The sequence below is a fragment of the Lissotriton vulgaris genome, chromosome 11 (assembly GCF_964263255.1).
Source record: "Lissotriton vulgaris chromosome 11, aLisVul1.2, whole genome shotgun sequence".
NCBI classification, from domain to species: Eukaryota; Metazoa; Chordata; class Amphibia; order Caudata; family Salamandridae; genus Lissotriton; species Lissotriton vulgaris.
Window position 1 is genome coordinate 625,904,130 of NC_141699.1, and position 10,165 is coordinate 625,914,294.

Genomic DNA, 10,165 nt, shown 5'->3' on the forward strand with positions numbered 1-10,165 from the left:
CCCATCTGGTCCCCAGCAGGAAACCACCAGCCCCGGGAGGGTGTTTGGGCATACCCTTGCACCTACTAATCCGGAGGAAAATTACCCCCCTTTCTTGTAATCCGTGCACTCGAGGTGACAGAGGGGACCCAGGGCACAAAAGTGCCCGACCTCCTGGAGCCCTGGCTGGGATCCGGGAGGCAAATGGCACCTCATAGGGACTTCCAGGGACGTCCGGCCATCTAGTCACCCCATAGGAAAGCATTGCGGGCGACCAAATGGCCGAGGCGAGAGGGGCGACCAGATGGCCGGGACCGAAATAACACCAATCTGCCTGCCCCAGGCCTGCAGGGCTCTGGGGCTGCAGGGCTCCGGGGGCTGCAGAGCTACAGGGCTCCAGGGCTGCAGGGCTCCGGGGCTTCAGGCCTCCCCGGGCCCTGATGGACCCTCTGTCCCGGGCGCCCTTGACCCCCCCCGGCCGGCTCGCAGGATGGAGGGTTATTCCCGCACCACCGGGCCCTGCTGGACTGGGCTCAAGCCCCGGGCCCGGTCCCTGGCCCGGCTCCCGGACCCTAGGCCAGGCCCGGGAGAGCCTCCCCTAGGCTGCAGGGCTACAGGGCTACAGGGCTCGGGGGCTGCAGGGCTCCATGGACTGCAGGACTTCGGGGCTGCCGGGCATGGGGGCTCCAGGGCTGCAGGGCTCGGGGGCTCCGGGGCTGCAGGGCTCAGGGGCTCCGGGGCTGCAGGCATCCGGGGCTGCAGGGCTCGGGGGCTGCAGGGCTCCTCGGGGGCTCCACAGCTCCCGGGCTCCGGGGCTGCAGGGCTCCAGGGCTGCAGGGCTCCGGGGGGGCTCCAGGGGCTGTAGGGCTCCAGGGGCTCCAGGGCTGCAGGGCTCCAGGGCTGCAGGGCTCCAGGGCTCCAGGGCTGCAGGGCTGCAGGGCTCCAGGGCTCGCAGGCTCCAGGGCAGCAGGGCTCCAGGGCTTGGAACCCATGGAGCCCGTCCCCGGTACTTTGCCACTCTGCGGCCCGGAGGAGGGAGCCCCGGATGCATGGAAGGTGTTGCCCGGGCATCGCCCATCTGGTCCACAGCAGGGAACCACCAGCCCCGGGAGGGTGTTTGGGCATACCCTTGCACCTACTAATCCGGAGGAAAATTACCCCCCTTTCTTGTAATCTGTGCACTCGAGGTGACAGAGGGGACCCAGGGCGCAAACATGCCCGACCTCCTGGAGCCCTGGCTGGGATCCGGGAGGCGAATGGCACCTCATAGGGACTTCCAGGGAAGTCCGGCCATCTAGTCGCCCCATAGGAAAGCATTGCGGGCAACCAGATGGCTGAGGCGAAAGGGGCGACCAGATGGCCGGGACCAAAATGACGCCAATCGGCCTGCCCCGGGCCTGTAGGGCTCAGGAGCTGCAGGGCTCCGGGGCTGCAGGGCTCGGGGACTGCAGGGCTCCACGGCTCGGGGGGCTGCAGCGCTCCGGGGCTCCAGGGCTCCGGGGCTCCGGGGCTCCGGGGCTGCTGGGCTCCGGGGCTGCTGGGCTCCAGGGCTCGGGGGCTCCAGGGCAGAAGGGCTCCAGGGCTCCAAGGCTCCGGGGCTCCAGGGCCCGGGACCCATGGAGCCCGTCCCGGGTACTTTGCCACTCTGCGGCCCGGAGGAGGGAGCCCCGGATGCATGGAAGGTCTTGCCCGGGCATCGCCCATCTGGTCCACAACAGGGAACCACCAGCCCCGGGAGGGTGTTTGGGCATACCCTTGCACCTACTAATCCGGAGGAAAATTAACCCCTTTTCTTGTAATCTGTGCACTCGAGGTGACAGAGGGGACCCAGGGCGCAAACGTGCCCGACCTCCTGGAGCCCTGGCTGGGATCCGGGAGGCGAATGGCACCTCATAGGGACTTCCAGGGAAGTCCGGCCATCTAGTCGCCCCATAGGAAAGCATTGCGGGCGACCAGATGGCCGAGGCGAGAGGGGCGACCAGATGGCCGGGACCGAAATGACGCCAATCTGCCTGCCCCGGGCCTGCAGGGCTCTGGGGCTGCAGGGCTCTGGGGGCTGCAGAGCTACAGGGCTCCGGGGCTGCAGGGCTCCGGGGCTTCAGTCCTCCCCGGGCCCTGATGGACCCTCTGTCCCGGGCGCCCGGACCCCCCTGGCCGGCTCACAGGACGGAGGGGTATTCCCGCACCACCGGGCCATGCCGGATGGGGCTCAAGCCCCGTGCCCGGTCCCAGGCCCGGCTCCTGGACCCTAGGCCAGGCCCGGGAGAGCCTCCTCTGGGCTGCAGGGCTCCAGGGCTACAGGGCACGGGGGCTGCGAGCTCTGTAGGCTGCAGGGCTTCGGGGCTGCCGGGCTCGCGGGCTCCAGGGCTCCAGGGCTCGGGGGCTCCGGGGCTGCAGGGCTCAGGGGCTCCGTGGCTGCAGGCATCCGGGGCTGCAGGGCTCGGGGGCTGCAGGGCTCCTCGGGGGCTCCAGGGCTCCCGGGCTCCGGGGCTGCACGGCTCCGGGGCTCCAGGGCTCCAGGGCTACAGGGATCCAGGGCTGCTGGGCTCCAGGGCTCGGGGGCTCCAGGGCAGCAGGGCTCCAGGGCTTGGGACCCATGGAGCCCGTCCCGGGTACTTTGCCACTCTGCAGACCGGAGGAGGGAGCCCCTAATGCCTGGGAGGTGTTGCCCGGGCATCGCTCATCTGGTCCCCAGCAGGGAACCACCAGCCCCGGGAGGGTGTTTGGGCATACCCTTGCACCTACTAATCCGGAGGAAAATTACCCCCCTTTCTTGTAATCCATGCACTCGAGGTGACCCAGGGCACAAACGTGCCCGACCTCCTGGAGCCCTGGCTGGAATCCGGGAGGCAAATGGCACCTCATAGGGACTTCCAGGGAAGTCCGGCCATCTAGTCGCCCCATAGGAAAGCATTGCGGGCGACCAGATGGCCGAGGCGAGAGGGGCGACCCGATTGCCGGGACCGAAATGACACCAATCTGCCTGCCCCGGGCCTGTAGGGCTCAGGAGCTGCAGGGCTCCGGGGCTCTGGGGCTCCGGGGCTCTGGGGCTGCAGGGCTGCAGGGCAAGGGGACTGCAGGGCTCCACAGCTTGGGGGGCTGCAGGGCTCCGGGGCTGCAGGGCTCGGGTTCTCCAGGGCTCCAGGGCTCCAGGGCTGCAGGGCTCCGGGGCTGCTGGGCTCCAGGGCTCCGGGGCGGCTGGGCTCTGGGGCTCCAGGGCCTGGGACCCATGGTACCCGTTCCGGGTACTTTGCCACACTACGGCCCGGAGGAGGGAGCCCCGGATGCCTGGGAGGTGTTGCCCGGGCATCGCCCATCTGGTCCCCAGCAGGAAACCACCAGCCCCGGGAGGGTGTTTGGGCAAACCCTTGCACCTACTAATCCGGAGGAAAATTACCCCCCTTTCTTGTAATCCGTGCACTCGAGGTGACAGAGGGGACCCAGGGCGCAAACGTGCCCAACCTCCTGGAGCCCTGGCTGGGATCCGGGAGGCGAATGGCACCTCATAGGGACTTCCAGGGAAGTCCGCCATCTAGTTGCCCCATAGGAAAGCATTGCGGGCGACCAGATGGCCGAGGCGAGAGGGGCGACCAGATGGCCGGGACCGAAATGACGCCAATCTGCCTGCCCCGGGCCTGCAGGGCTCTGGGGCTGCAGGGCTCCGGGGGCTGCAGAGCTACAGGGCTCCGGGGCTGCAGGGTTCCGGGGCTTCAGTCCTCCCCGGGCCCTGATGGACCCTCTGTCCCGGGCGCCCGGACCCCCCTGGCCGGCTCACAGGACGGAGGGGTATTCCCGCACCACCGGGCCATGCCGGATGGGGCTCAAGCCCCGTGCCCGGTCCCAGGCCCGGCTCCCGGACCCTAGGCCAGGCCCGGGAGAGCCTCCTCTGGGCTGCAGGGCTCCAGGGCTACAGGGCTCGGGGGCTGCGAGCTCTGTAGGCTGCAGGGCTTCGGGGCTGCCGGGCTCGCGGGCTCCAGGGCTCCAGGGCTCGGGGGCTCCGGGGCTGCAGGGCTCAGGGGCTCCCAGGCTGCAGGCATCCGGGGCTGCAGGGCTCGGGGGCTGCAGGGCTCCTCGGGGGCTCCACAGCTCCCGGGCTCCGGGGCTGCAGGGCTCCAGGGCTGCAGGGCTCCGGGGGGGCTCCAGGGGCTGTAGGGCTCCAGGGGCTCCAGGGCTGCAGGGCTCCAGGGCTGCAGGGCTCCAGGGCTCCAGGGCTGCAGGGCTGCAGGGCTCCATGGGGACTACAGGGCTCCAGGGGCTGTAGGGCTCCGGGGGCTCCAGGACGGAGGGGTATTCCCGCACCTCCAGGCCCTGCCGGATGGGGCTCAAGCCGCGGGCCCGCTCCCGGTCTCTGCTTCTGAAACCCTAGCCAGGCTGGGGAAAGAGCCGCCCTTGCCTCTGATGAACGCCTGGAACCTCGGCCGGCTTGCAGGACGGGGAAGCTCCAGCAAACCCATGGCTGGCCGGACGGAGCTCAAGCCCCGGGCCCGCTCCCGGTCCCTGCTTCCGAAACCCTAGCCCGGCCGGGGAGAGCCTCCCTTGGCCCTGATGAATGCCCGGAACCTCAGCCGGCTTGCGGGACGGGGAGGCTCCAGCAACCCCATGGCCTACCGGACGGAGCTCAAGCCCCGGGCCCAGTCCCTGCTTCCAAAACCCTAGCCAGCCCGGGGAGAGCCTCCCTTGGCCCGATAAACGCCCGGAACCTCGGCCGGCTTGCAGGACGGAGCTCAGGCCCCAGGCCTCAGGCCCAGCCTACCAACCCTAGCCGGGCCCGGGGAGAGCCTCCCGGTAGATCCCCCTGTCCCCAGCACCTGGACCCTGGGCCGGAACCAAGGAGGGTTAAGCCCAGGACACGTCCTCTCCCCGACGGCCTGCCCGGGGAGCCCATTTTTGTCGACTATTAAGCCCCCACGTAGTGGGGGCTTACAGAACTTTGGGAAAGGACAAAAGTTGGAGTTAGCCCATCCGCCAGCCTGCAGGGCCATCTGGTCACCCAGCCCGCAGGGCCATCTGGTCACGCAGCCAGGCGACCAGATGACCCGGGACGACCCAGCGCCCGGATGGCCTGGGAGGGTGCCGTACCCAGTCGCCCTTGCAGTCCAGCGAGGGTGGCCAGGCGCTGCTGCTTGCCTCCCTGCTCGACTTGCCCATTCAGCAGGGGGAAGGGGAGGCCCGGCCGGCGGCGGCCCAGGCCATCTGGTCACCCTGCCGACCCGCAAGGGAAGGTGTGGCCCCCATCCCCGCACCCCGGTGGGGCGGGGAGGGAGAGGCCCCCGTGTCGGAGGGCATGTGGTGGAGGCAGCCTCCCGCAGGCCCGTGTTACCCCCTCCACATCCATCCCGCCGGCCAGGCGGCAGAGGGACCCACCCCTGGGTGTGGTGGAGGGAGGCTTCTGCGGGCGCCCACGCACGGAAAGAGACAATAGCTTGGCTCAGAGGATGACTTTCAATAGATCGCAGCGAGGTAGCTGCTCTGCTACTTACGAAACCCTGACCCAGAATCAGGTTGTCTACGAATGATTTAGCACTGGGTGCCCCACGAACATGGGCCTGATCAAACTCAGAGGAAAAGGACCATCGGCAAGGGGCTGAGAGGCAGGAGCGTCCCCGGGCCCCTGAGGGGCCCTGGCGGGCAGGCCCCGGGATGCCTTCCCCCTCCCAGCATGGCCAGACCTCATGGAAGTCTGCCTGATCAAACTCGGAGAAAAATGACCATCGAACCCTGATAAAAACAACCATCGACAATGGGCCGAGAGGCAGAAGCATCCACGGGCCCCTGGGGGCCCCTAGCGGGTGGGTCCTGGGACGCCTTCCCCCTCTCAGCATGGCCAGACCTCACGGAGGTATGCCTGATCAAACTCTGAGAAAAACGACCATCGGCAAGGGGCTGAGAGGCAGGAGCGTCCCCGGGCCCCTGGGGGCCCCTGGCAGGCAGGCTCCAGGACGCCTCCCTCCCTCTCAGCATGGCCAGACCTCATGAAAGTCTGCCTGATCAAACTCGGAGAAAAACAACCATCGAACTTGGAGAAAAACGACCATCGGCAAGGGGCCAAGAGGCAAAAGCGTCCCCGGGCCCCTGGGGGCCCCTGGCAGGTGGGCCCCAGGAAACCTTTCCCCCTCAGCATGGCCAGACCTCACGGAGGTCTGTACCTGATCAAACTCGGAGAAAAAGGACAATCGGCAAGGGGCTGAGAGGCAGGAGTGTCCCCGGGCCCCTGGGGGCCCCTGGCGGGCAGGCCCCGGGATGCCTTCCCTCTCTCAGCATGACCAGACCTCATGGAAGTCTGCCTGATGAAACTCAGAGAAAAACGACCATCGAACCCTGATAAAAACGACCATCGACAAGGGGCCGAGAGGCAGAAGCATCCACGGGCCCCTGGGGGCCCCTGGCGGGCGGGCCCCGGGATGCATTCCCCCTCTCAGCATGGCCAGACCTCACTGAGGTATGCCTGATCAAACTCGGAGACAAACAACCATCGGCAAGGGGCTGAGAGGCAGGAGCGTCCCAGGGCCCCTGGGGGACCCTGGCAGGCCCTGGGATGCCTCCCCCCCTCTCAGCATGGCTGGACCTCCTGGAAGTCTACCTGATCAAACTCGGTGAAAAACAACCATCTAACTCGGAGAAAAACGACCATCGGCAAGGGGCCAGGAGGCAGAAGTGTCCCCGGGCCCCTGGGGGCCCCCGGCGGGCAGGCCCGGGACACCTTCCCCCTCTCTGCATGGCCAGACCTCACGGAGGTCTGTGCCTTATCAAACTCGGAGAAAAAGGACCATCGGCAAGGGGCTGACAGGCAGGAGCGTCCCCGGGCCCCTGGGGGCCCCTGGCAGGTGGGCCCTGGGATGCCTTCCCCCTCTCAGCATGGCCAGACCTCATGGAAGTCTGCCTGATCAAACTCAGAGAAAAACGACCATCGAACCCTGATAAAAACGACCATCAACAATGGGCAGGAGTGTCCCTGGGCCCCTGGGGGCCCCTGGCGGGCGGGCCCCGGGACGTCTTCCCCCTGTCAGCATGGCCAGACCTCACGGAGGTATGCCTGATCAAACTCGGAGAAAAACAAATATCGAACTCGGAGAAAAACGACCATCGGCAAGGGGCTGAGAGGCTGAAGCGTCCCCGGGCCCCTGGGGGCCCCTGGCGGGAGGGCCCCGGGATGCCTCCCCCCTCTCAGCATGGCCAGACCTCATGGAAGTCTGCCTGATCAAACTCGGAGAAAAACGACCATCGGCAAGGGGCTGAGAGGCAGAAGCGTCCCCGGGCCCCTGGGGGCCCCTGGCAGGCGGGCCCGGGATGCCTTCCCCCTCTCAGCATGGCCGGACCTCACGGAGGTCTGTGCCTGATCAAACTCGGAGAAAAACGACCATCGGCAAGGGGCTGAGAGGCAGGAGCGTCCCGGGCCCCTGGGGGCCCCTGGCGGGAGGGCCCCGGGATGCCTCTCCCCTCTCAGCATGGCCGGACCTCATGGAAGTCTGCCTGATCAAACTCGGAGAAAAACAACCATCGAACTTGGAGAAAAACGACCATCGGCAAGGGGCCAAGAGGCAGAAGCGTCCCCGGGCCCCTGGGGCCCCCTGGCGGGTGGGCCCCAGGAAACCTTTCCCCCTTAGCATGGCCAGACCTCATGGAAGTCTGCCTGATGAAACTCAGAGAAAAACAACCATCGAACCCTGATAAAAACGACCATCGACAAGGGGCAAAGAGGCAGAAGCATCCACGGGCCCCTGGGGGCCCCTGGCGGGTGGGCCCCGGGACGCCTTACCCCTCTCAGCATGGCCAGACCTCACAGAGGTATGCCTGATCAAACTCAGAGACAAACGACCATCGGCAAGGGGCTGAGAGGCAGGAGCGTCCCCGGGCCCCTGGGGGACCCTGGCAGGCCCCGGGATGCCTCCCCCCTCTCAGCATGGCCGGACCTCCTGGAAGTCTGCCTGATCAAACTCGGCGAAAAACAACCATCTAACTCAGAGAAAAACGACCATCGGCAAGGGGCCAAGAGGCAGAAGTGTCCCGGGGCCCCTGGGGGCCCCTGGCGGGCTGGCCCGGGACACCTTCCCCCTCTCAGCATGGCCAGACCTCACGGAGGTCTGTGCCTTATCAAACTCGGAGAAAAAGGACCATTGGCAAGGGGCTGACAGGCAGGAGCGTCCCCGGGCCCCTGGGGGCCCCTGGTGGGCGGGCCCCGGGATGCCTTCCCCCTCTCAGCATGGCCTGACCTCATGGAAGTCTGCCTGATCAAACTCGGAGAAAAACGACCATCGAACCTTGATAAAAACGACCATCAACAATGGGCAGGAGCGTCCCCGGGCCCCTGGGGGCCACTGGCGGGCGGGCCCCGGGACGCCTTTCCCCTCTCAGCATGGCCAGACCTCACGGAGGTATGCCTGATCAAACTCGGAGAAAAACAACTATCGAACTCAGAGAAAAACGACCATCGGCAAGGGGCTGAGAGGCTGAAGCGTCCCCGGGCCCCTGGGGGCCCCTGGCAGGCGGGCCCCGGGATGCCTCCCCCCTCCCAGCATTGCCAGACCTCATGGAAGTCTGCCTGATCAAACTCAGAGAAAAACGACCATCGAACTCGGAGAAAAACGACCATTGGCAAGGGGCTGAGAGGCAGAAGCGTCCCCGGGCCCCTGGGGGCCCCTGGGGGCTCCTGGCAGGCGGGCCCGGGATGCCTTCCCCCTCTCAGCATGGCCGGACCTCACGGAGGTCTGTGCCTGATCAAACTCGGAGAAAAAGGACCATCGGCAAGGGGCTGAGAGGCAGGAGCGTCCCCGGGCCCCTGGGGGCCCCTGGCAGGTGGGCCCCGGGACACCTTCCCCCTCAAACTTGGTGAAAAAGGACCATCGGCAAGGGGCTGAGAGGCAAGAGTGTCTGGTGGGCAGGCCCCAGGGCTGCCTACCCCTGATTCAGAATCTCCGGAGGTCTGACTGACCCTCTCCCTAGTAATCCGGAGGAACATTACCCCCCTTTCTTGTAATCTGTGCACTCGAAGTCACACAGGGGACCCAAGGCACGAACGAGCCCGACCTCCTGGAGCCCTGGCTGGGATCCGGGAGGCGAATGGCACCTCATCGGGACTTCCAGGGAAGTTCGGTCATCTGGTCACCCCATTGGAAAGCATTGCGGGCGACCAGATGGCCGAGGCGAGAGGGGCGACCAGATGGCCGGGACCGAAATGACGCCAATCTGCCTGCCCCGGGCCTGCAGGGCTCTGGGGCTGCAGGGCTCATGGGCTCCGGGGCTGCAGGGCTCAGGGGCTCCAGGGCTGCAGGCATCCGGGGCTGCAGGGCTCCGGGGCTGCAGGGCTCCGGGGCTCCAGGGCTCTAGGACTCCAGGGCTCCAGGTCTCCAGGGCTGCAGGGCTGCAGGGCTCCGGGGCTGCTGGGCTCCAGGGCTCGGGGGCTCCAGGGTAGCAGGGCTCCAGGGGTCGGGACCCATGGAGCCCGTCCCGGGTACTTTGCCACTCTGCGGCCCAGAGGAGGGAGCCCCGGATGCCTGGGAGGTGTTGCCCGGGCATCGCCCATCTGGTCCCCAGCAGGGAACCACCAGCCCCGGGAGGGTGTTTGGGCAAACCCTTGCACCTACTAATCCGGAGGAAAATTACCCCCCTTTCTTGTAATCCGTGCACTCGAGGTGACAGAGGGGACCCAGGGCGCAAACGTGCCCGACCTCCTGGAGCCCTGGCTGGGATCCGGGAGGCGAATGGCACCTCATAGGGACTTCCAGGGAAGTCCGGCCATCTAGTCGCCCCATAGGAAAGCATTGCGGGCAACCAGATGGCCGAGGCGAAAGGGGCGACCAGATGGCCGGGACCAAAATGACGCCAATCGGCCTGCCCCGGGCCTGCAGGGCTCTGGGGCTGCAGGGCTCCGGGGGCTGCAGAGCTACAGGGCTCCGGGGCTGCAGGGCTCCAGGGCTTCAGTCCTCCCCGGGCCCTGATGGACCCTCTGTCCCGGGCGCCCCAGACCCCCCTGGCCGGCTCACAGGACGGAGGGGTATTCCCGCACCACCGGGCCATGCCGGATGGGGCTGAAGCCCCGGGCCCGGTCCCAGGCCCGGCTCCCGGACCCTAGGCCAGGCCTGGGAGAGCCTCCCCTGGGCTGCAGGGCTCCAGGGCTCCAGGGCTCAGGGGCTGCAGAGCTCTGTGGGCTGCAGGGCTTTGGGGCTGCCGGGCTCGGGGGCTCCAGGGC